General features: G+C 39.8%; 1 protein-coding gene across 6 annotated transcripts in view; it reads right to left on the reverse strand.

Annotated features, from left to right (window-relative positions):
* Nucleotides 1-26,976, reverse strand: part of Cpq (carboxypeptidase Q) — a 568,473-nt gene that overhangs the window by 201,255 nt on the left and 340,242 nt on the right. The gene's annotated exons all lie outside the window — the stretch shown is intronic.

A 26,976-nucleotide genomic window follows, 5' to 3' on the forward strand; every position in this document is an offset into this window, starting at 1 on the left:
TAAAGACTGCAGGAAAAACAGCTTCGTCAACTTAGAGTGGGTAACAGTTTACTAATAGATTCAAACAAATCATAAATCATAAAGAAAAAGTAGCAACTTAGACTCTGCAAAATTCAAGAGTGTCTTATCATCCAAGGACCCTTTTAAAAAGTGAAAAAGCATTTTACAGGGAGAAAAATCCATCTATACACACAGTAAAGGACTTATATACAAATGTTGTATAAAAGGGTTCTCAGGAAACAATAGCAGTTGGTTGATAGAAAGATGGGCAAAAGACTTGCACAGATAACTCAGATAACTCACATACATGCAAAAGATATACAAATTACACTAACCATAGAAAAAAGCACTCAGGATCATTGTCATCAAAGATATATAAACTAAACCACATTAAATCTATAGCCACCAGATGGTTAAAATGAAAAATATAGAAAATATCAAATAGTGATCAGAAAGCAGGACACCTAGAAGTCTCAAACACTGTTGGTGTTAAGAGTGGTATACAATTACTCTGGAAAACATCTTACCTAAGGACTGTGGATATACACAGACTATGACTCAGAAATCTTACTATGTATGGTGTATGCAGAAGTATATGCATGCATGTGTATACTTTAACCAAGACAGTTTTCATTACACAATATTAATAGCTCTTTCCTCCTTTGAAAATGAAAAATATCCAAATGTCTGTTAAAAGCAGAATGAACAAGTTGTATTTATGAGTGGAACACTATACAACAGTAAGAACAAACAAATAAAATGCATGATAAATATCATGAAGAATAAAAGAAGCCAGACAGAAAATAATATACTGTGTATACTCCAGTATATAAAGACACAAAATAATGCACTGTATACATTCCATTTATATAAAGCATAAAACCAAATAAAACAGGAAGGTGGTTTCCCTTGTCCAGGGCTATGAGAAAATGGAAGGATGTATGAGGTTAGCTTTTGTGGAGTTGTCATGCTTCTTCTGATGTGGGCGCTGGTTAAATGGGTATGCTCAACTAATACATTTAGCATGTGTGAACTCTCCCTGAGAATATTAAACTCAATATCATTTTCAGAAATTGATGCATGGCAAGCTGTCAGAAAACCAAAGCTGAACCTACACTCTTTATGGGTAACATGGAAATTAACCATTACTGTTGATAATTCTTTTGGAATGTATACACTTTGCCCTTTTTCATTCAAATGCTGATTTCTCTCCCCCACTCTCTGGTTTCAATCTGGATATTGCATTGTGATACTTATTCTAAGCATCACCTGTCTCAACTTTGTGTAAACATCCAAAATAAAACAACCAGCCACAATGTTGAGCAATAGAGAAGAAGGAGTAGAGGGGAGAGGGGAGGAGCCAGAGGACAGGAAAGAAAGGAGGAGCCAGAGGACAGGAAAAGAGTGGGAGGCAAAAGGGCAGGGGCAGAGCTAGGAGAGCAGGGCTGGAGAACAAATCTTTGGAATGATGGGGAGAATGAACCAGACCTAAGATTTCACAAAAAGCAAGTATAATGGGTAAAATCTAAATATTAGGAAACTATGAGGGCTAGGAGGTTTAAGAGGGCATAATTATTGCCCAACATTGCGTTCTAGGTTAATTAAATAAACCTAGTCTCTGTGTGGTGATTGGTTATACAGCTGTTTAGGATTAACAGCAAGCTTTACCAGAAGATATATCAATAGTAAATATTAACCACCACCTACAACACATTACTTTGGGGAGGGGAGTTGTGGCCTAAAATATAACTGTGACCTTTGCACTGCCTATTCACTGAGCAGCTGAAACATCTCCTGATGACTTACAAGCGACCCAGCCTAGTATGACTTCATTGTAGTCACAAACAAGGATAATGCCCCAGACTAATAAATAGCCATGTAATGAACCCAAATGGATTGTTTCTAAGAGGAAATTAAAAACAAAACAAAAAGTGAAAAAGAGCATGTTGCCATAACAGAGTCTGATGACTTAAAAAGTGGTGTCATCCTAGAAAAGTCAGCATGAGACCTATTACATACTCACAGATCAGGACTATCATCCTTGTAAGACTGTAGTGGAGTAAAATGTCAAAATGTGCTTTAATTAACTTCTTTCTTAGTTTATTCAGGAGTAACTATACCAAGGAAGCCATAATTTTATATTTCTGACTTCTTCCACAATCATTGCAGTCATTTCATAACTATATTTCTTTGTGTCTTTTTTAATTAAATTTTTATTTTTTATATTAATTACAGTTTATTCACTTTGTGTACTAGCTGTAGCCCCCTCCTTCATTCCCTCCCAATCCCACCTTCCCTTTCTCATCTCCTCCCATGCCCCTCTCCAAGTTCACTGATGGGGAGGTCCTCCTCCCCTTCTATCTGACGCTCTTACAAACTTCCACACTCCAGATAGCAATTACCACTTACATTAACAGGTACAACAGAAAAGATAGCTTAGAGTAGTAAAGAGCTAAATTATAAATCATATGATCCAACCTTTGACACAGTACTATAGAAGAATAAGCATATCATTTAGATTGATTGTGAGAATTTTAAAACTTTTTTCAAATCATAACATGTTGGGGGTAACAAGCTGACAATTATCAATTTAGTATTTGTTTTAGTTTTAATAGGGTAACAACAAAATTACCTCTAATTTAGTAGTATTTTAAAAGTAAATATGAAATATTCTCATTGTAAAAGCATTGTAAAAGCATCTACATACATGTAGGAAACAGCAGTGAAAATTTCATTCAAAATGGCATTGGACCAGTCTCTAAAACTCTACACTATACCCTAAAAGAGGACCACCCAGAAAAATATACAAATCATAGGACTGCTGAGAACCTGCTCAAATCAGGGTTAGGCACAAATGAGCATTAAGTATAATGAAGTAGGATCTGATTTAAGCAAATAAAGCAGAAATAGACTACCCAGAGCAGTAGTGAACTGGAAACTCATGAAATTTAGCACCTGACAAAAGGCGGATATCATCCCTTCACCCTAAACCCTAAAACATAAACACCACCCACAGCCAAGAGAGTAAAATTGGAGTACTTCCTGGGTCAGGTGGAGCTCTGAAGGGTTCCTCCCCTCAAGCAGCATTTCCATTACCTTCCCTTAAACAGTAAAAGGCAATCACAGCAATCACAGCCATAACACCACAACAGGAAGGAGAATGAGGAGTCTGGTGGTCTGAAATGTGAGATGTGTTGTTCTCTGTGAAGCATACATTAGCATACCTCCAAGTGACTACCAGAGGCTTGGGCCTGAGGAGTGAGGCAAAGAGCTCAGCAGAAGGAAACTGTACAAAATGCAGCCTGGGGAATTAGACTGGTAGGGTGTAACCCCTAGCAGGGCAGCTGTAGCTCTGAAAGTGGAGAAAGATAGAATAAGCAGAACACAAAACCTAGGATGTCCACTCTTCTGTTATTGGAATGTGCTTAGATTCTGGATATAAGCCAGACTTTCCTGATTAAAAGATAAATAAGAACAAAAACATGGCAGAACAAGGAGAAAATGGTCTGGGAAGCAGAGTATTTTATGAAAATGTTCTAATATGACTATCAGAGAAAACATTATGGTCTTTTACACATGATTTCTTTTACCTATTTTATTGAGCTCTTACTATATGCTAGAAAAACAGAAATAAGCAAATATTCTGTTGTAAGTGAACCACATTTTTGTGGAGGAGACAAAAATCAAAGTAAATAAAGTCAATGTAAGTGTAGTTTTTTTACGGTATAAAGGCAAAGCTGGGTGTGATGGCACACATCTGTGATCACACTACTAGGAGGCTGAGGCAGGTAGACTACCAGTTTGAGGCAGTTGGGTTACATAGCAAGTCTCTGCTATAAAAGAATAAAGAAAAAAGGAGGAGAGATGGAGATGGAGAGAAGGGCAGAGAACAGAGAAAACAAAAGGATAGTACCAGGGATTGGTCTGGAGAAAACTAGAAATGTTGAGGGGGTAAGTTCTCTTCCTGAGAAGATGGCAATTGAATACAAACATTTTTAACATTCTATCCACCTTGAAAACATGTGCAAAAGTTCTGGGTGGAAACAACGGGAGCATGTTTGAAGGATGAAAGGAATCTGGTATGAGTACAGTATAGCAAAGGTAGTAGCTGGAAAGGTGGAGAAGCTGTGCATGCAAGCCACAGTGGGGAGTTCCACTTTGCTCTAATTGGTAAGAGGCAATGTGGAGATCACAGCACCCGTTCATGTACACTGCTAGTGGGTAAACAGTGAAGAATTTGAAGTGAAGGATAAGGAGAAAACAGGCTTATTTGCTGAAACTAATTCATCCAAAATCAGTTTATGAGGGAAAACCACTCAGCCACAGAAGAATTCTGTTCCCTCCCTAACAATAAGAAAATAATCCATAAAACCATAACTTTCTGAAATGCACAACTTCATTTTGATCAAGAGGGCTAAATCTCAGGGGATAACATGGACCCTCAAGAAGAAATGAGATAGCATGCTATTGGCCTTTGGCAGGAAAATGTAGAAAAGCTGGCAAAGCAGGAACAATGGAAGTGCCCACCAATGTGTGTAAATGTGGGTCAGCACAAGCACTCAGCATCCTTGAAACACCATGTTTCAAGGATATTAAGAAGCATTAATATCTTAGTCACTGTTCTATTATCAAGAAGAGACACCATGCCATGACAACTCTTATAAAAGAAAAACATTTAATTTGGGCTGGCTTACAGTTTAAGAGATTTAGTCCATTATCAGTATGACAGGAAGCATGGTGACACACAGGCAGACATGTTAGCAGAGAGTTCTGTATCTGGACCCACAGGCAGTAGGAAGTGAGAGTCAATGGGCCTGGCTTGAGCTTCTGAAGCCCATCCTGAGCGGCACACTTCAGCCAACAAGTCTATACCTCCTAATCCTTTCAAATAGTGCCCCTCCTTAATCATTTAAATATATTAACTTTTGGGGGATATTCTTACACACACTGTCACAGTTAGGTACCCATTTTCTAGATTTTTCACACAGACCTCCATTCAATGACCCCAAGAAGCACAGCATGGGAGGGTTTGTGAAACTGCTCCAATGGCACCAAGATATGGATGCTGCTGGAATGCAGGCCACAAATATACTCCCCAAAATCATTTTTGTGTGATGTAGAAAATGGTCCTACACATCACTTCCCGTACAAGTCAGGGGCCATGGTCAGAGTTTTGAAATGCACTTTCTTGCCTGCAATGATGTGAGAGAAGATACCCATAGCTCTAGGGGAGGCATGAGCCTTCAAGTCCAGGGTGCCACAGAACAGGCTGTAGGCATCTAGTTTGCTGGTAGAGGAAGGCAGCATATGAATAGTGTAAAGGAAAAACATATTAAGAAAGCCCACTCTTAAGCTCAGACACCCAGGACGTGGCTAGAACCGAGGGAAAAGAGAAACAAGCCAGACTATCCGGACCAGAGTCCCTAGGCTGAGTTACTGGCAGAGTGAACAACATGTACCTGGAGAAAGACATACAGAGAAGCACATGGTAAATGCTGAGCGAAGGGCCAAGACACTGGATCTCCTACTTGAGCAGCTCAGACCCAAAAACTAAGACAGATGGGCTTTAGCTTGCAAAGAAATGTGAACACCAAGGTTCAAGACAAAAACTATATCCTAACCTACTTTGAATAGTCTATCCAACTCTCTTCCTACTATTGATTACAGAGAAGAGGACATACTGTGGGGTGCATTAACATGTTAATCTCAGGTTCTCCTGGTCTCCTACACATGATATCTAGTATCTGGTTGAAATGGTAAACTACACACTAGGAAAAAAAATAAGACCCATTGTCACAGAATATAGTATTCATCGGGGCCAGACAAAAAAATCACAGAGACATTTAAGCTATTAGAAGAAATGCTTTTGAGCTAAATGGTTGGCTCTTTGACCTCCTCACCCCCTGAGGGAGGAGCAGCCTTGCTAGGCCACAGAGGAGGGCATTGCTGCCAGTCCTGAAGAAACTTGATAAGCTAGGGTCAGATGGAAGGGGAGGAGGTCCTCCCCTATCAGTAGACTTGGAAAGGGGCAGGGAGTTGATGAGGGAGGGAGGGTAGGATTGGGAGGGAATGAAGGAAGAGGCTATGGCTGGGATACAAAGTAAATAACCTGTGATTAATATAAAAATTAAAAATTATAAAAAAAGAAATGCTTTATTTATATTGATAAATATTTATATTTATAAATAAAGGGGGAATCCAAGATGGCAGTGCTGAAAGGACACTTTGTCTGACAAACAGGGCAGCAGTGACTGCACAGAGACCAACAGGCTAAACGCTGGGCCTTAAAACACTGAGACAAAACCCCAAGGAGCGAGAAGCAATTGGGTCCATTCTCAGATCACCCAGCTAAACCCCAGAAGAGTTCCCAGGTCTCAGCATGTGCTTGGTCTGCACACCCCACTCGCTGTCCCAGAAAAAAACTGTGGGCCCCAAACACCAGAGAATGGGTTTCTTGTTGGGAAACAATCCCATGGTAAGGTGAAGGAAACATCAGGGCTGACCTCAGGGCACCCAGCCAAATGCTCCCCCCCCACACTCCCAATTGCCTGTGAAAAGCTCCCGGGGAAAAGTTCCTGAGTTCCTGCAGGCAATCAGTGCCCAGCTCAGAGCCACTTGCCTGCACCAGCTTGCTCTTCTCATCATCCCAGACCAAACTGTGGACCCCAAAACATCATGGACTGGGTCTCCCTATTAGTAGGAAACCCCACGATGAGGGAAACATCAGGTCAGACCTCAGGACACAAGACTAATTAATTCTCTGAAAAGTTTCCTGGTTCCCTCAGGCTCCTGGCTCTAGGCTCCTGCCATATTTCTGAGTACTGTGCTCACCTGCCACTGATTACCACTTGGGTACTGGGGCACAGAGCTCCAACCTCAGTCCAAAGACACCTGGGACCGAAAGGATTAGCTCCAAAACACTGCTCCAACGTGCAAACTCCCTAGCTAAACTGACCAAGCCATGGGGCAACCTGATTTTCCAAGGGAGATGCACCTAGCAAATACAGTATAAGAGCAGCAGGAGCAGCTCACTAACTTGAGGGCAAGAAGCCCAGTGGGATGGCAGTTGTCTTCAGGACTTCTCCTGGTGAGAGGAGAGCTCCCCTGACTACCAATGACTGCAGTTACCCTACAGGTCCACACAACTAAAGTGAACTGTAGAAATTCCCTGAGAAACACCGGCCATTTGGTGACCATACCCCAAAAGCTGATGAGGCCTTCTTCAGGAACAACCATCTTCCTGCCAAGAGGATTCTCCCCCCCCCTCAGGATTACAACACGTACCAGAAACTAACAGCCATCACCTGAGACAGCCAGATAGGTAGTTGGCAAGCGCAAAAGCACAACCAACAAAAATCAAAGCAATATAGCATTCTTTGAAACCCAGTTATCCAGAGACAAGTAGCCCTGGACACCTTAACATAAGTGATATGCAAGAAAGATGACCTTATATCTATGTTTATGAAGAGGTGAATGGAGGAAAAAATAATAAAATGAGTAAAGAAATAGGGGACGATAAAGTCAAACAGATTATAGCCATCCACAAAGAAACAGAAGAAGATAAAGTAAAAAATATTTTGACTATCTGTAAAGAAATACTGGAAGTTGCAGCCACACAGTTTGTGGCCTTTAGAGAGGAAATAAAATGTTCAAGCAAATAGGTGAAGGAATTGAAGGAAAAGCAGGAAAATACAGGTGAAGGAAATAACGAAATGGCTCAAGATCTGAAGATAGATTAAGAAAAATTAAAGAAAAAAAATGGAGGAAATCATGGAGAGAAAGAACTTAAGGAAGAAAACGAGAAATACAGAGGTAAGCATAACCAACAGACTACAAGAGATGGAAGAAGGAATTTCAGGTGTGGAAGATACAATGGAAGAAATCAATGTATTCATCAAAAAAGATAATAAATCTAAAAAATTCCTGACACAGAACACCTAAGAGATACAAGACAACATGAAAAGACAAAACCTAAGAATAATAGGAATTGAGGAAAAAAGAAGATACCCTGGCAGGAAGATGGTCTCCAAGGCCCAGGAAATAAAATCATAGAAGAAAATTTCCCCAACTTAAAGGAGAGATCTATAAGCATACAAGAGGCCTACAGAACACCTAATAGATTAGACCAGAAAAGAAAATCCTCCCACCACATAATAATCAAAACATTAAGTATACAGAACAACAACAACAAAAATACTAAAAGCTGCAAGGGGAAAAGGTCAAGTAACATATAATGGCAAACCCATCAGAATCACACCTGACTTCTTAACAGAGATTATGATAGCCAGAAGGGCCTGGATAGATATCACACAGATCCCAAGAGAACACAGATGTCAGCCCAGACTACTATACCCAGCAAAACTCTCAGTCATCATAGATGGAGAAAACAATGACAAAAACAAATTTCAACAATACCTACACAGAAATCCAGCCTTACAGAAGATACTAGAAGGAAAAATGCAACCAAGAAAAGATCAATGCATTCAGGAAAACACGGGGAAAAAACAACCTCACTACAGCAAAAGGAAAAGTAGCCAAGCACACAAACACAACCAACATCAAAAATCAAAGGATCTAACAGCCAATGGTCATTAATCTCTCTCAATATCACTGGACTCAATTCTCCAATAAACAGACACAGACTAACAGAATGGATGGTTAAACAAGACCCAGCAATCTGTTGCTTACAAGAAACACACCTAAGGCACAAAGATAGACATTACCTGAGGGTAAAGGGCTGGAAGACGGCTTTCCAAGCAAATGGACCCAAGAAGCAAGCAGGAGTAGCCATTCTAAGATCTGATAAAATAGACTTTCAACCAAAATTAATCAAAAGAGATGGGGAAGGACACTTCATACTCATCAAGGGAAAATTCCACCAGGAAGACATCACAATCCTGAACATCTATGTCCCAAATACAATGGCACCCACATTTGTAAAAGAAACATTTGATAAAACTTAAACCACAAATAGATCCCCACACAATAATATTAAGAGACTTCAACACCATACTCTCAAAAAAGGACAGGTCAACAAAACCAAAATTAAACAAAGAAACAATGACACTAACAGATGTCAAGAATGAATTTGACCTGACAGGCATCTACAGAACTTTTCACGGAAACACAAAAGAATTTATCTTCTACTCAGCACCTCATGGAACCTTCTCCAAAATAGACTATATATTTGGTCACAAAACAAGGCACAACAGATACAAAAAGATGGAAATAATCCCATGTATCCTATCTGATCACCAGGAGCTAAAGTTGGACCTCAACAATAACATAAAAAGCAAAGAACATACACAAACATGAAAACTGAACAACTCTCTACTCAATGACAGCTCAGTCAGGGAAGAAATAAAGAGAGAAATTAAAGACTTCCTAGAAGTCAAAGAAAATGAAGGCACAAAATACCCAAATGTATGGGGTGCAATGAAAGCAATGATAAGTGGAAATTTCATAGCCCTAAGTGCGAGCATAAGAAAAAAAAATTTCCTCTACAGAGAATTCTCTGTTTAGCTCTGTTCCCCATTTTTTTTTTAAGTGGATTACTTGGTTTGCTGCTTTTCAGCTTCTTTAGTTCTTTATATATACTGGATATGAGTCCTCTGTCAGATAAAGGGTTGGTGATGATTCTTTCCCAATCTGTAGGCAGTCGCTTTGTTTTGATGGCGGTGTCCTTTGCTTTACAGAAGCTTTTCAATATCATGAGGTCCCATTTTTTGATTGTTGCTCTTAGAGCCTGTGCAGTTGGTGCTCTGTTCAGGAAGTTTTCTCCTGTACCAATGAGTTCTAGGGTATTCCCCACTTTTTTTTCTAGCCCATTTAATGTGTCTGGTTTTATGTTGAGGTCTTTGATCTACTTGGACTTCAGTTTTGTGCAGGAATGATAAGCATGGATCTATTTGCAATTTTCTACATGTAGACATCCAGTTGGACCAGCACCATTTGTTGAAGATGCTGTCTTTTTTCCATTGTATGGTTTTGGCATCTTTGTCAAAAATCAGGTGTCCATAAGTGTGTCGGTTTATTTCTGGGTCTTCTGTTCGGTTCCATTGATCCACCATTCTGTTTCTATGCCAGTACCATGCAGTTTTTATAACTGTTGCTCTATAGTTCAGCTTGAGATCAGGGATGGAGAAACCTCCAGAAGATCTTTTATTGTAGAGGATTGTTTTAGCAATTCTGGGTTTCTTGTTACTCCATGCTAAGTAGAGAATTGTGTTGGCAATTTTATGGGAATTGCATTAAATCTGTAGATTGCTTTTGGTAAGATGACCATTTTTACTATGTTAATCCTGCCAAACCATGAGCATGGGAGATCTTTCCATCTCCTAATATCTTCTTCTAATTCTTTCTTCAGAGTCTTGAAATTTTTTTCATACAAATCTTTGACTTGCTTGGTTAGGGTTACCCCAAGGTACCTTATGTCATTTATAGCTATTGTGAAGGGTGTTGTTTCTCTAATTTCTATATCGAATGACAGAGAAGCACTTAAAGAAATGTTCAACCTCATTAGCCATTAGGGAAATGCAATGAAAACAACCCTGAGATTTCACCTTACACCCATCAGAATGGCCAAGATGAAAAACTCAAGTGAGAACACATGCTGGAGAGGTTGTGGAGAAAGGGGAACCCTTCTCCACTGCTGGTGGGAATGTAAACTTGTACAACCACTCTGGAAATCAATCTGGCGCTTTCTCAGACAACTAGGAATAGTGCTTCCCCAAGATCCAGCCATACTACTCCGAGGCATATATCCAAAAGAGGATCAAGTACACAAAAAGGACATTTGCTCAACCATGTTTGTAGCAGCTTTATTTGTAATAGCCAGAAGCTGGAAACAACCCAGATGCCCCTCAACTGAAGAGTGGATGCAGAAATTGTGGTACATCTACACAATGGAGTATTGCTCTGCAATGAAAAATAAGGAAATCATGAAATTTGCAGGTAAATGGTGGGACCTGGAAAGGATCATCCTGAGTGAGTTGTCCCAGAAGCAAAAAGACACACATGGTATATACTCACTCATATAAACATACAACATAGAATAAACACACTAAAATCTGTACATCTAAACAAACTAAGCAAAAGAGAGGACCCTAACTAAAATGTTCAATCCCCATCCTGAAAGGCAAAGAGGATGAACATCAGAAGAAAAAGAAAACAGGAAACAACCTAGGAACCTGCTACAGTGGGCCTCTGAAAGCCAGAAGAAGAAAACAGGAAACAACCTGGGAACCTGCCACAGAGAGCCTTTGAAAGCTTCTGCCATGCAGACTGTGAAAGCAGATGCTGAGCCTGATGGCCAACTGACAGGCAGAGTGAATGGAATTTTATGTAAGAAGTGGGAAATAGCAAGAGCTGGAGAGGACAAGAACTCCACAAGGAGAGCAACAGAACAAGAAAATTTGAACACAGGGAACTTCCCAGAGACTCATACTCCAAGCAAGGACTATTCATGGAGATAAACTAGAACCCTGACAATGCAGCCACTTCTGATGAGAACTGATAGACTAAGATCAGAAAGAAGGAGAGGAGTACCTCCCCTATCAGTGGACTTGGGGAGGGGCATACATGCAGAAAGTGGGGGGAGGGTGGGACCGTGATGGGAGGAGGGTGGGGCTTATGGGGGGATACAAAATGAATAAAGTGTAATTAATAAAAGTTAAATAAAAAATTAAAAAAAAGAAAAGAAAAAAATTTGACCTAAGACCATTCATTAAGATAGCCTAGAACCCCTGCACAGATGTAGCCCATGGCAACTCAGTCTCCAAGTGGGTTCCTAGTAAGGGAAACAGGGACTTGTCTCTGACATGAACTCAGTAGCTGCCTCTTTGATCACCTCCCACTGATGGGGCCGGGCAGCCTTACCAGCCCTTAGAGGAAGACAATACAGACAGTACTGATGAGACCTGATAAGCTATGATGAGATTGATGGAAGTGGGGAAGAACCTCCCCTATCAATTGACTGGGGAAGGGGCATGGAAGAAGAGGGAAGGAGGGCAGAACTGGGAGGGAGGAAGGGAGAGGTGGGCTACAGCTGGGATACAAAGTGAATAAACTGTAATAAGTAAAAAAAAATTAAAAGGAAAAGAATTTTGAAACATCTCATACAAGTATTTTATTAGCTCACATGCAAGCCCTATACCACTCTTAAGCATATATCCAAAAGATGCTCAAGTTTAAAACAAAACATTTGCTTAACTGTGTTTGTAGCAGCTTTATTCGTAATAGCCAGAATCTGGAAACAACCAGATATCCCTCAACTGAGGAATGGATACAAAAATTGTGGTACATTTACACAATGGAATACTACTCAGAAATTGAAAACAAGGAAATCATGAAATTTCCAGGCAAATGGTGGGAAAGAAAGGATCATCCTGAATGAGGTATCCAAGAAGAAGAAAGACACACATGGTATATACTCACTTACAAGTGGATATTAGACATGTAATATAGGGTAATCATACTAAAATCTGTACACCTAAAGAAGCTAATCAAGAAGGAACACCCTGGGTAAGATACTTAGTCCTCATTCAGAAAGGCAAATTGAATAGACATTGGAAGAGGGGGAAAACAGGAAACAAGGCAGAAGCCTACCACAGAGGGTCTCTGAAAGACTCTACCCAGCAGTGTATCAAAGCAGATGCTGAAACTCATAGCCAAACTTTGGGCAGAGAGCGGTGAATCCTCTGAAAGAAGTGGGAGATAGAAAGACCTGGAGGGGACTGGAGCTCCAAAAGGAGAGCAACAGAACCAAAAGATCTGGGCACAAGTGGTCTTTTCTGAGAATGATACAACAACCAAGGGCTATGCATGGCAATAACTTAGAACCCCTGCACAGATGTAGCCCATGGCAGCCCAATCTCCAAGTGGGTATCATAGTAAAGGAAACAGGGGCTGTCTCTGACATGAACTCAGTGGCTGGCTTTTGATCACTTCCCCCTGAATAGGGGACAGCCTTAACAGGCAACAAAGGAAGATAATGAAGACAGTCTTGATGAGACCTGATATGCTAGGGTCAGATGGAAGGGGAGGAGGACCTTCCCTATCAATAGACTGGGGAAGTTGCATGAGAGGAGAAGAGGAAGGGTGGGTGGAACTGGGAGGGGATAAGGGAGTAGGCTACAACTGGGATACAAAGTGAATAAATTGTAATAAATTAAAAAAAGTAATAAAATGTTAAAAAAGAAATGTCAAGATTATGAGACTAAACTAAATATGCTAAAACAAAGGTAGAGCATGTATATAGATGTCTTAATGTTTAGATGTGCATTTAAAAAATTTAAACCTGCCAGATTGATTTCCAAAGTGGTTGTACAAGTTTACATTCCCACCGGCAATGGAGGAGAGTTCCCCTTTCTCCACAACCTCTCCAGCATGTGTTGTCACTTGAGTTTTTGATCTTAGCCATTCTGATGGGCTTAAGGTGAAATCTCAGGGTTGTTTTGATTTGCATTTCCCTGATATGTAAGAATATTGAGTGTTTCTTTAAGTGTTTCTCTACCATTCTATATTCGTCTACAGAGAATTCTCTGTTTAGCTCTGTACCCCATTTTTAAATTGGATTACTTGATTTGTTGTTTTTAATTCTTGAGTTCTTTATATATACTGGATATTAGCCCTCTGTCAGATACAGGGTTGGTGAAGATCCTTTCCCAGCCTGTAGGCTTTTGTTTTGTTCTGACGACAGTGTCGTTTTTTTACAGAATCTTTTCAGTTTTATGAGGTCCCATTTATTGATCATTGATCTTAGAACCTGTGCTCTTAGTGTTCAGGAAGTTGTCTCCTGTGCCAATGAGTTCTCAGCTCTTCCCCACTTTCCCTTCTAACCGATTTAGTGTGTCTGGTTTTATGTTGAGGTCCTTGATCCACTTGGACTTTAGTTTTGTGCAGGGTGATAAATATGTATCTATTTTCATTTATCTGCATGTAGACATCCAGTGGGACCAGCACCATTTGTTGAAGAGGCTATTATCTATATCTGGGCACAGGGGTCTTTTCTGAGACTGATTCACCAACCAAGGACTATGCCTGGATATAACCTAGAACCGCTGCTCAGATGTAGTCCATGGCAGCTCAGTATCCATGTGGGTTTCCCTAGTAAGGCGAACAGGGACTGTCACTGACATGAACTCAGTGGCTGGCTCTTTGATCTTCCCCAACCACAAGGGAGGAGCAGCCTTGATAGGCCATAATCCTAATGAGACCTGATAAGCTAGGGGCAGATGGAAGTGGACAAGGACCTCCCCTATCAGTGGACTTAGAGAGGGGCAGGGAGGAGATGAAGGAGGGAGGGAAGGATTGGTAGGGAATGAGGTAGGGGCTACAGCTGGGATACAAAGTAAATGAATTGTAATTAATATAAAAAATAAAAATTTAATTAAAAAATTTAAACTTGCATTACCTTTATAGCTTTATCAGAGAGTAGAAGATATAAAACAAGGTACAATATGGTTAGACTTCCATGCCAACTTTACTCAATTTGGAATCACCACAAACATGTCTTTCAAAGATGTTTAACTGAGTAGGAAAGCCCTACCGTGATGTGGGCGGCACCCTAGTGAGTAAAACCAGAAGAAGAAGAACAGCAGTGCCCTGCCCTTCTTTGTTTTCTATTTTCTGGTCAGTACCATTGATCACTCTGCCCTGCCATTCAGACAAATATGGACTCAATCCCTCTAACCTGTTAGCCAAGCAGACTTGGTTCTTTTAACCTGCTTTTAACCCTATACTTTCAATCTGCTTCATTTTAGATATATGGTCACAGCAGCAAGTCAGTGATACAGAAAATAGGTACCAGAGTTGGGCTATTGCTATGATAATCTGATAAAATGAACTGTAAATATTTGGAAGTGGTTTATAGGGAAATTTTGGATGTTTGGACCTGTTGGATACACAATATCTAGACTATCACCAATAGATCTTAAAGGGTAATTCTGGTGGGAATGCAGAACACCAATATGATAAAAGAAGTGTAGAGAGAAGCCACATTTCACAAGGTTTCATCCATGTGGAATAAACACTGTATCAGGAATGGATGAGAAGATAATCATGTTACACGTTGACATGTTCCAGTGACTACCTTCTGTCCATGTCTTAAGAACCTGAGTGAGATTTAGTAGAAAAAAATATGCACTAACATGTTTGGTAGGGAAAATCTCATGACAGCATATACCAAAGATGTGGTGTGTTTTTATTCACTGTTCCTAGTCTGATCTATACCTATACAAAGAAAACAAAGATAAGAGAAATACACCATTTGGTTAGAAAGAAATAAGTGATCTTACAGTTACAGGCAGTCACAGAGAACAGCTATAACTGTTTATCAGTTTATCAGTAACAGAGTGTTCCCATAACAGTAATTAGCTTTCATTTGTAACTCTGTCTCTCAATCAGAAGTTAGAAACATAGCAGGTCTGTTTGCTTTGGCTTTTGTGGCTTATTTGCAGATGCCCGTTCATGTCCCTTGCTTTAGCATTATGATGTATATTTGAAGGTATTGCAGGTATCTCAAGGGTATAAAATTTTAGGACTGTCTCAGGAAATGCTCAACTTTACAGCAACAAAATTAATTGTTTGAAAATTGCAATCTATTAAAAATGAGGAAGAGAGGCATGCACTCAGTGGCTGGCTCTTTGAGCACCTCCCCCTGAAGGGGGAGTAGCCTTACCAGGCCACAGAGGAAGACAATGAAGCCACTCCTGATGAGACCTGATAGGCTAGGGTGAGATGGAAGGGGAGGAAGACCTCCCCTATCAGTGGACTTGGGGAAGGGCATGGGAGGAGAAGAGAGAGGGATGGTGAGATTGAGAGGGGACAAGGAAGGGTGCTACAGCTGGGATACAAAGTGACTAAATTTTCATAAATAAAAAATAAATTTGAAAAGTATTTGAAAGTGAAAAAGAGAGAAAGAGAACGAGAAAGAGAACCCAGACCCAAAAGTTACTGCTACAACTATCATGTTCCTCTGGCTGCTTCACTATAGACAATGTGTAATCTACTTTTGATTTATTTTCTATAATACATAGTCTTATACTTGACAGAAAAACTGAATCTGCCACATTAAGCCTATACACATAAGTTTATTTTTTAAAATAAATTTATTCTTTTATTTATCTTACATCCTGATCACAGCTCCCTCCCTCCTCTTCTTCTGGTCCCACTCCCCACTATTTCCCCTCTTCCCCTCTCCTCAGAAAAGGGGAGCTTTTCCTTCCAAACCCACCTCAGCCCACCAGGTCACATCAGGACTAAATACATCCTCTTCTATAGGGGCCAGGCAGGGCAGTCCAGCCAGAGGAAAATTATCCAAAAGCAGGCAACCAAGTCAGCTAGACCTATGCTCCTCTTATTGCTGGGGAACCCACATGAGGACTAAGCTGCCCATCAGTTACCTGGGCCTAGGTCCAGTCCATGTTTCAGTCTCTTTAAGTCCCTATAGGCCTATGTTAGTTTACACTGTTGGTCTTTTTGAGGGGTTCTTGTACCCTCCAGAACCTTCTATCCTTCCCCACACTCCTCCCCAAGACACCTCTAAGTCCACCTAATGTTTGGCTGTGGGTCACATTGTTGGGTGGAGTCCCTCTGAGGGAAGAGTATTGTTAATACTCTGTTAATAGTATCAGGGGTTGGCTTTCTCCTTGAGGTAGGTCTCAGATTGGGTCAGTTATTGGCTGGACATTCCCTCTTTCTCTCCTCTATCCCTGCATATCCTATGGGCAGAGATTTGGGGTTTGGTAGAGGTTTTGTGGAGGAGGGGAGAGGTTCCCCTCCCTCCACTGGAAGTCCCACCTGGCTAGGAGGTGGCCACTTCAGTCTCCATGTCCTCCACAGCTAGGAATATTAGCTAGAATCACCCCCATATCCCCCCAGGAGGATATGCTGTAGGTCTCCAGTTTGTTTCAGAGATGCCCTTCTCCCTTTTCTCTCCTTGTCTTCTCACCTCCTACCTCTGCTCTTCCCACATCTACTCTCTTTGTTCCCTTTGTTCCCCTCCCCCCACACTGTCCTACACAGGTCCCTCTCTTCATCTACTTTCGACATCCATTATAGTTCCCCTTCTGAATGTGATTCAAGTATCCTCTCTTGGGTTTTCTTTTTAATTTGCTTCATTGGGTCTGCGGATTTCAGTATGGTTATCCTGTATCATATGACTAATACTCACTTATAAGTGAGTATACATCATGTGTATCTTTCTGTGTCTGGGTTATCTCACTCAGGATGATCTTTTCTTTTACATCCATTTGCCTGCATATTTCATGATTTCCTTGTTTCCAATAGCTGAGTAGTATCCCATTGTGTTAATGTACCACAATTTCTTTACCCATTTTTTGGTTGAGGGACATTAGGGTTGTTTCCAGTTTCTGGCTATTACAAACAAAACTTCTATGAACATATTTGTGCAAATGTCCTTGTTGTGTGGTGGAACATCTTTTGTGTATATGCCAGGAGCTGTATGGCTGGGTCTTGAGGTAGAGCTATTCACAGTGTTCTGAGACAGTGTCAGATTGATTTCCAAAGTGATTGTACAAGTTTGCACTCCCACCAGCAATAAAGGAGTGTTCCCTTTGCTCAACACCCTTGTCAGCATGTGCTGTCACTTGAGTTTTTGATCTGAGCCATTATGAAGGGAATCTCAGAGTTGTTTTGATTTGCATTTCCCTGATAAGTAAATATGTTGAACATTTCTTTAAGTATTGGTTGGCCATTAGAGAGTCTTCTGTTGAGAATTCTCTGTTTAGCTCTGAACTCCACTTTCTAATTGTATTATTTATTTTGTTGGTGTTTAATTTCTTGAGTTCTTTATATATTTTGAATATTAGCCCTCAGTTAGATGTAGGCTTGAAAAAGATCTTTCCCCAATCTGTAGGCTGCCATTTTGTTCTATTAGAAGTGTCCTTTGCTTACAGAAGCTTCTTAGTTACATAAGGACCCATTTATTAACTGTTGATTTTAGAGACTGAACTGTTGGTATTCTGTTCAGGAAGATGTCTCCTATACCAATGAGTTCCAGGCTATTCTCCACTTTGTCTTCTAAACAATTTAGTGTATCTAGTTTTATGTTGAGGTCTTTGATCCACTTGGACTTGAGTTTTGTGCAGGGTGATATATATGGGTCAATTTGTATTCTTTTGCATACAAATCCAGTTAGACTAGCACCATTTGTTGAATATATTTTCCCCATTGTGAGGTTTTGCATTCTTTGTCAAAAATCAAGTGCCCATAGGTATGTGGGTTTATTTCTGAGTCTTTGGTTCAATTCCATTGACCAACCTGTCTGTTTTTGTGACAACATCATATGGTTTTTATTACTATTGCTCTGTAGTATATCTTGAAATCTGGGATAGTGGTACCTCTAGAAGTTCCTTTATTGTATAGAATTGTTTTAGCTATCCTGGGTCTTTTATTTTTCCATATGAAGTTGAGAATTGCTCTTTCAAGGTCTTTAAGAATTGTGTTGAAATTGTGATGGGAATTGCATTGAATCTGTAGATTGCTTTTGGTAAGGTGGCCATTTTTACTATATTAAGCCTATTAATCCACAAGCATGGGAGATCTCTTCATCTTCTGATATCTTCTTCAGTTTCTTTCTTCAGAGCCTTGAAGTTCTTGTCATACAGGTTTTTCACTTGCTTTGTTAGAATTACGTCAGAATATTTCATAGTATTTGTAGCTATTGTTAAGTGTGTTGATTCCTGAATTTCTTTCTCAGTTCATTTATTGCTTGTATAAAGAAGGGATACTCAACAAAATGTTGAGTTGATTTTGTATCCAGCCATTTTGCTGAAGGTATTTATCAGCTGTAGAAGTTCGCTGGTAGAATTTATTGGGTTCTCTTGGGCGTACTACCATATCATCTACAAATAGTAATACTTTGACTTCTTCATTTTAATTTGTATCCCCTGATCTCTTTATTTGTCTTATTGCTCTAGCTAGAATATAAAATACTATATTGAATATATCCCGAGATAATGGAAAGGCTTTTTTGTCCCTGACTTTAGTGGAATTACTTTGAGTTTCTCTCCATTTAATTTGATGTTGGCTATCGGCTTGCCTTTGATAGCCCTTATTGCGTTTAGGTATGTGCCTTGTATCCCTGATCTCTCCAAGACTTTTAACCTGAAGGGGTATTGGATTTTTTTTAATTAATTAAAATATTTATTTATTTATTTTATTATTTATTTATTTATGTTTTGACTACATGTATGCTTGCAGGCCAGAGTGGATACCAGATCCAGATCTCATTACAGATGTTTGTGAGCCACCATGTGGTTGCTGGGAATTGAACTCAGGACCTATGGAAGAGTAGCCAGTGATCTTAACCTCTGAGCCATCTCTCTAGCAAATTTTTATTAATTTTTTAATATTAATTACAGTTTATTTATTTTGTATCCCAGCTGTAGTCCCCTGTCTCATTCCCTCCCAATCCCACCTTTCTCTAAGTCCCCTTCCATCTGAACCTAGCTTTTCAGGTCTCATTAGGACTGGCTGCAGTGTCTCCTCTGTGGCCTAGCAAGGCTGCTCCTCCCTTCGGGTCAGGGGAGGTCGAAGAGCCTGCCACTGAGTTCATGTCAGAGACAGTCCCTGTTCCCCTTACTAGGGAAACCCACTTGGATACTGAGCTGCCATGGGCTACGTCCAAGCAGGGGTTCTATGCTATATCTGTGCAAGGTCGTTGGTTGGAGAGTCAGTCTTAGACAAAACAAGACCCCTTTGCCCAGATATATTTGGTCCTTGTGGAGCTCCAGTCCTCTCCAGGTGTTACTAACTACCCCTTCTTTCATATGATTCCCTCTGGTGATCGAGAGTTTTGTGGGTATAGTATCTGGCCTGCTATCTGTGGTCTCTTAGTGTCTGCATGACATTTGTTCAGGCCCTTTAATAGTCTCTGTTGAGAAGTCAGGTGTGATGCTAATAGGCCTGCCTTCTCATGTTCCTGGCCTTCTCATGTTCCTGGCCTTTATTCCTTACAGATTTTAATATTTTGTTGTTGTTGTTCTGTGCATTTACTGTATTTATTATGTGGCGGAGGAGTTTCTTTCTGGTTTAATCTACTTGGTGTTCTTTAGGCCTCTTGTATGTTTATAGGTATCTCTTTCTTTAGGTTGGGAAAATTTTCTTCTCTGATTTTGCTGAAGGTATTTTCTGGGTCTTGGAGCTAGGAATCTTCTCTGTTTCCTATTCCTATTATTCTTAGGTTTTGTTTTTTTCATTGCTATGAAAATTTGCTTGATTTCTTACATGTTTTGTTTCAGAAATGTTGTTGATTTAACATTTTCTCTGACAGATGTATTGATTTCTTCAATTGTATCTTCTACTCTTGAGATTCTTTCCGCTATCTCTTATATTCTGTTGGTGATGCTTACCTTTGTAGTTCCTGTTTTTGTCCCTAAGTTTTTCATCTACAGATTCCCTCAGTTTGTCTTTCCTTTATTGCTTCTACTTCCATTTTCAGGCCTTGAACAATTTTATTAATTTGGTTCATCTCTTTGATTGTGTTTTCCTGTATTTCTTTAAGGGATTTATTCATTTTTCTCTTTAAAGGCCTCTGTCATCATTGTAAGGTTGGATTTAAGGTCATCGTCTTGTGCTTCAGCTCTGTTAGAATATCCAGAGCTTGCTGTGGTAGGATGGCTCTGGTGGTGCCATATTACCCTGGCCCTTGTTGGTTATGTTTTTATGCTGGCCTTTTGCCACCTGGCTGGCCTTGGTGTTGGATCTGCTGGCTGTGCCTTTGGTGAACCTAAATGTTTCTGGGGTCCCCAAGGCCTCTGATGGCTGTGTTAGGTGTGCCCCTCTGGTGGCTCTGAGCACTGTGTCCCAGGTAAGTCAGGCAGATAGCGAGTAGTAGGTGTAGAGTGCTCTAAGCTGAACATTGTTAAGGGGCCCGAACAGGACAATGGAGGTTGAACCCACATACAACTTTCCTCTGCTTGTTCTGCTTGCTGTGTACCAGGTAGGACAGGCAGATCAGAATTGGGTAGAGAGAGCTCTAAGCTGAATGTTGTTTGGGATGAAGAATGATTGGGTATATGTAAGTTTAAAAAGGGCTCTCAGGACTGATTGACATAGGCAAGTTTTTATCTGCAGAATGAAAGGCATGATACAAATCTATCTGTGAAGTTATATTAAATGTGATGATAGTTTATCACTATCACAGACCCTGGCACAAATATGAACTCCTTAATGTTGTCCTTATTGATTTGCTCTAATTATATCAAGGTAGCCTCAAAAATGGTACACAATTTTCTTGGAAAAATTGTGTTGGGTTTTTGTAAAATAAGCATAGATTCCTACAAATTGTTTCATTAAGCAGTAGTTCTATGTAGGGTTTTTGTGTTGCTAGTCTGAAGTAGATGGAGTATTGATCACAAGCATGTGTTATTTAGAAATGTAATGCATGTTGATCATCTTACCCAGGGTCCTCCTTCTTGCTTAGCTTCTTTAGGTGTACAGATTTTAGTATGTTTATCCCATATTATATGTCTAATATTCACTTATATACTATGTGTGTCTTTCTGCTTCTGGGATACCTCACTCACTGAACCCCATATCTGACAGAGGGCTAATATCCAGAACATAGAAAGAACTCAGGAAGTTAATAAGCAACAAATCAAGTAATCTAATTAAAAAATGTGGTACAAAGCTAAACAGAGAATTCTCAATACAGGAATACTGAATGGAAGAGAAACACTTAAAGAAATGTTCAGTGTCCTTAGTCATCAGGGAAATGCATATCAAAACAATCCTGAGATTTCACTTTATACCCATCAAAATGGCTAAGATAAAAAACTCAAGTGACAACACATGCTGGAGAGGTTGTGGAGAAAGGGGAACCCTCCTCCACTGCTGGTGGGAATGTAAACTTGTACAATCACTTTGGAAAGCAATCTGGCACTTTCTCAGAAAATTGGGAATAGTGCTTTCTCAAGATCCAGCTATAACACTCCTAGCCATATATCCAAAAGATGCTCAACTATACAACAAGGATATTTGATCAACCATGTTCAGAGCACCTCTATTTGTAATAGCCAGAATCTGGAAACAACCTAGATGTCCCTCAGTGGAGGAATGGATGCAGAAATTGTGGTATATCTATACAATGGAATACTACTCAGCTATTAAAACAAGAAAATAAATCTTTAAATTCAGGACATAAACCTATTAAAGAAGCTTACTTTCAACTACTGTGTAGTGAAATCTGTATTTTGTCAGTGACTAGAATAAGTGTGAGCATATTTTTTTAAAGATTAAACTTTACTATAGTGTACAGAAGTAATACCAATGGACTATGGAAAAAACTTGAACTCAGAACTATGGAAAAAAATTAAAATCAGAAATAAGACAATTCCTAAGAGTTAAACAGGAGACTTCCAGTCAGCATGTTGGGGTAAATTTACACTAACTGCTCCACACATGTGACAGCTGACGGCTGATTCACAACACCTTGATCAAGTCAGGAGAACAGTGAGCCAGGAGGATCCATTTAAGAAATACTTGAGGTGTCACAAATGCTGGATGAATTTAAATTTGAGAATTATGATGAACATGCTAATTTAGGAAAAATTTAAAAACAACTAAAACCTGACAGGCATATCTATCTAGAAATGCTGATAAATATTGCATTTTTATAGTAAATTGCAATAAATTCAACTTAGAAAAATGACCTACAAATATTCAACATAGCAAACTAAGAATCATGTAGAATTATTGACTAATTTTGCTTTTGAAGTGAAAACAATTTGTGCATGTAATTATTATAGCAGTTCCATGGAAGAAAGCCATAGGCAAGGACAATTTTGGAGGAGAGAAGTCTTTATACTAACAACAAGGAAAAGCCTGAATGTGACCCATGTACCAAACAAGAGAAGCAAGTGGGATAGGCAGAAACATAGTGGAGATATGACTTTTTACAGACTTTTTACAGACATTTTACAGAACCCTGTCAGCATGGGAAACAACCCCATGCTGAGCAACCTGTGTCACTGGTGGCATCAATGGATTAGCAAGGCCCATGGACTCTACAGTATGTGAAACAATAGCCACTCTTCAGACAAATCACTTAGGTTGGTTGATTCTCACATTACATTCACTGTTGGCAGAAAGGAGACTTCTGAGAGCAAACTGATGCTATAGAACCCTTCCTCAGATGAGATGCTATTTAGGAATGAGTAGAAACCAGTAGATGGAGGATTCATACCAGGGAGTCACAATGAAATTGGAACAATCAAATACCAACAGAAGAAGCAGTGTGGTTTAGTCAAAACTAGAATTATTATGGCACTAGAACAAATTATTTTTCATGAGTGGAAGTACTTACAATTTCAGATCTAACTTGAAAGAGGTGCTAAGTTGGATGTATTTGCAGAAACTAACCATGCTGGTGGGCATTCAGAAACTGCTAAATCAAACTTTTTATGGGATGAAATATTTTCATTAAATCAAGTTCCTATTTAGCTAGATAAGATTTTTAAAACAGAATTGTCAGTCTTTCTTACAAGTATCAGCTAAGATCAATGAAACAGTATGGTTAGCCCATCCAGCATTTGTGCATATGCATATAAAAATAATTAAATATATTGCAAATAGTGTATCCCAGTTGCAGCATGCTCTGAGCATAATTGAAATAAGCATAGCAACTGAAACTGAAGTGATAAAAACTTAGGTTTTCTCTTCCCACCCAATGGCTCCACTTTCACTTTGTAGATCATTGTGCCCTCTATCTGTATGGATCCTTGCTGGACTGGGTCAGTTTGTCTTCAGGGGAAAGGACCTGGACGGCCTTGATCATCATCCAACCTCTACTGCCTTATGGCACCCAAGAATTAATCTCCAAGAACTCTTTTCTAGGGACTATCATTGAAAATAGCAGATGTGACATTAGTCCTCAGTTGCTTAAAGGACTCTCATTCTATATACCAGAATACAGAGCAGAAGTACTCTTTGAGCAACACAATAGAAAGCAGCAGCATGTAGAGTTCCTTACCCCGCCAGTACAGATGAAGGAAGGGCAAGTTTACACCCTTTAGCAGTGCCTAAAGACTTCGAGCTATTTTCAACTATCAGAGCCTCTTGAAGAAGTTGGAAAAGAGTAAATATGCTAACACTGTAACCTTTCAAAGTCTAACTATTTAGATAGAGCACACTGGCAATGTGCTGTTCAAATAGTCTAAAACAATGAGTAGTCTGACATTTTTCAAACAAATATTTTAAAATGCATGTCCACATGTGTGCTGGAAATTAATACCATTTGTTCAACAATAATAGGCTTGATTCATATTCGCTCTCATATAGTGGATTATACTTTCTGATTTCATTAAACCTTCAAAAGGTTACAGCTGGTTGACATATAAAAAGCTCTACACCTCTAAAAGAGGGAATTTGCACCAGGCCCTTGGTTATACAATTACTCCCCAGAAGAAAAGGAAGAGCAGAGAACTATATTCCTTCCCCTCACTGATTATGCATTCAAGTTTCATTATGCCAGATGACAGAAAAAGTGAGTCTGAGAATAGGAGGTTTCCCTGGAACTGAGCTCTGGGCGTGCCTGTGGAGGAGCCCTTTGCGGGAAGTCCTGGGGACTTGTGTCGGTGCCAAGTGTACAAATGTAAAGCTGGCAACAAGACACAACTCTGGCTTCAGCTGAGCAGCATTAAAGGCCGTTTTGTAGTTTTCTTTTTCAGATTGCTAAAACGACCAACCAAACAAATCAAAATCTTTATGAAAGATTTTACTGGGAGTGACAGAAGTGTTGTGTGACTCTAGGAAGATTAAAGTCAGATTTTAAATATGCTTATCAGCCTACTTGTATCAGGAAATAAGTGTTTGATCATGCCAAAAACACACCATGAACAATGTGGGTTAAATTAGGGATTCTAAAACCATGAAAGAAGTTTTCCCACTATGAGCTTTAACGACACTAACACACAAGACCTTCCCCCTGAAAGGTTTAGTGACATAAGTGATTATTGTATTGCCAAGTCCTGAGTGATAATAAAAGTTCTGAAATTAAACCCCATGTGCAGTAGATAGAGATTAAAGTGATTGTGCTTAGCTGCCTTCCTGAAAAGCTTCATATCTTTTTGAGTTGTGTGCCTGTTGCTTCTCATATGTTTATTTCCTTTCTCTTTTGAAAATGCAAGCTTCTGTCCACTACTAGTGATCATAATGATTCATTTTTTTACATTTTTAAAAATTCTTTATTAATTACACTTTATTCACTTTGTATCCCCCCTGTGGTTCCCTCCCTCTTCCCATCTTAATCCCTTCCTTCCTCCACCCTCTGCACGCATGCCCCTCCCCAAGTCCACTGATAGGGGAGGTCTTTTCCTTCCTTCTGATCCTAGTCATAAGGTCTCATCAAGAGTGGCTGCATTGTCTTATTCTGTGGCCTGATAATGCTGCTTCCCCCTCAGGGAGAGGTATTTAAAGAGCAGACCAATCAGTTCATGTCAGAGACAGTCCCTGTTCCTATTACAGTGGAACCCACTTGGATACTGAACTGCCATGGGCTACATCTGTGCAGGGGTCTTAGGTTATCTCCATGCATGGTCCTTGGTTGGAATATCAGTCTCAGGAAAGACCCCTGTGCTCAGATTCTTTGGGTTCTTTTGCCCTCCTTGTGGAGTTCCTGTCCTCTCCAGATCTTACTCTTTCCCACTTCTTTCCTACGATTCCCTGCACTCTGCCCAAAGGTTGCCCATAAGTCTCAGCATCTGCATTGATAGTCTACAGGGCAGAGCCTTTCAGAGGTCCTCTGTGTCAGGCTCCTGACTTGTTCTCTCTTTTCTCCTTCTGATGTCCATCCTCTTTGCCTTTCTGGATAGGGATTGAACATTTTACCAAGAGTCCTCCCTCTTGATTAGTTTTTTTAGGTGTACAGGTTTTAGTAGGTTTATCCTATATTATATGTCTATATGAATGAGTATATACTGTGTGTCTTTCTGCTTCTGGGATAGCTCACTCAGGATGATCTTTTCCAGATCCCACCATTTACCTGCATATTTCATGATTTCCTTGTTTTTTTTTTTTATTGCAGAGTAATATTCCATTGTGGAGACATACCACAATTTCTGATCCATTTCTCCTCTGAGGGGCATCTGGGCTGTTTCCAGCTTCTGACTATTAGGAAAGATCTCCCATGCTCATGGCTTGGCAGGATTAACATAGTAAAAATGGCCATCTTACCAAAAGCAATCTACAGATTCAATGCAATGCCCATCAAACTACCAACATAATTCTTTACAGACCTTGAAAGAAAAATTCTCATCTTCATATGGAACAACAAGAAACCCAGAGTTGCTAAAACAATTCTCTACAGTAAAAAATCTTCAGGAGGTATCTCCATCCCTGATTTCAAGCTGTACTATACAGTAACAATACTAAAAACTGCATGGTACTGGCATAGAAACAGACTGGTGGATCAGTGGAATTGAATAGAAGACTCTGACATAAATCCACACACTTATGGACACCTGATTTTTGACAAAGATGCCAAAACCATTCAATGGAAAAAAGACAGCATCTTTAACAAATGGTGCTGGTCTAACTGGATGTCTACTTGTAGAAAAATGCAAATAGATCCATACTTATCACCCTGCACAAAACTAAAGTCCAAATGGATCAAAGACATCAATATAAAACCAGACACACTGACCCGCTTAGAAGAAAAAGTGGGGAATGTCCTTGAACTCATTGGCACAGGAGACAAATTCCTGAACAGAACACCAACAATAGAGGCTCTAAGAGCAACAATCAATAAACGGGACCTCATGAAATTGAAAAGCTTCTGTAAAGCAAAGGACACTGTAGTCAGAACAAAATGACAGCCTACAGATTGGGAAAGGAAGTTCACCAACCCTATATCTGACAGAGGACTAATATCCAGTATATATAAAAAACTCAAGAAGTTAAACAGCAACAAATAAAGTAATCCAATTAAAAAATGGAGTACAGAGCTAAACAGAG

This window comes from Meriones unguiculatus, chromosome 1, assembly GCF_030254825.1.
Source record: "Meriones unguiculatus strain TT.TT164.6M chromosome 1, Bangor_MerUng_6.1, whole genome shotgun sequence".
Classification (NCBI taxonomy): domain Eukaryota; kingdom Metazoa; phylum Chordata; class Mammalia; order Rodentia; family Muridae; genus Meriones; species Meriones unguiculatus.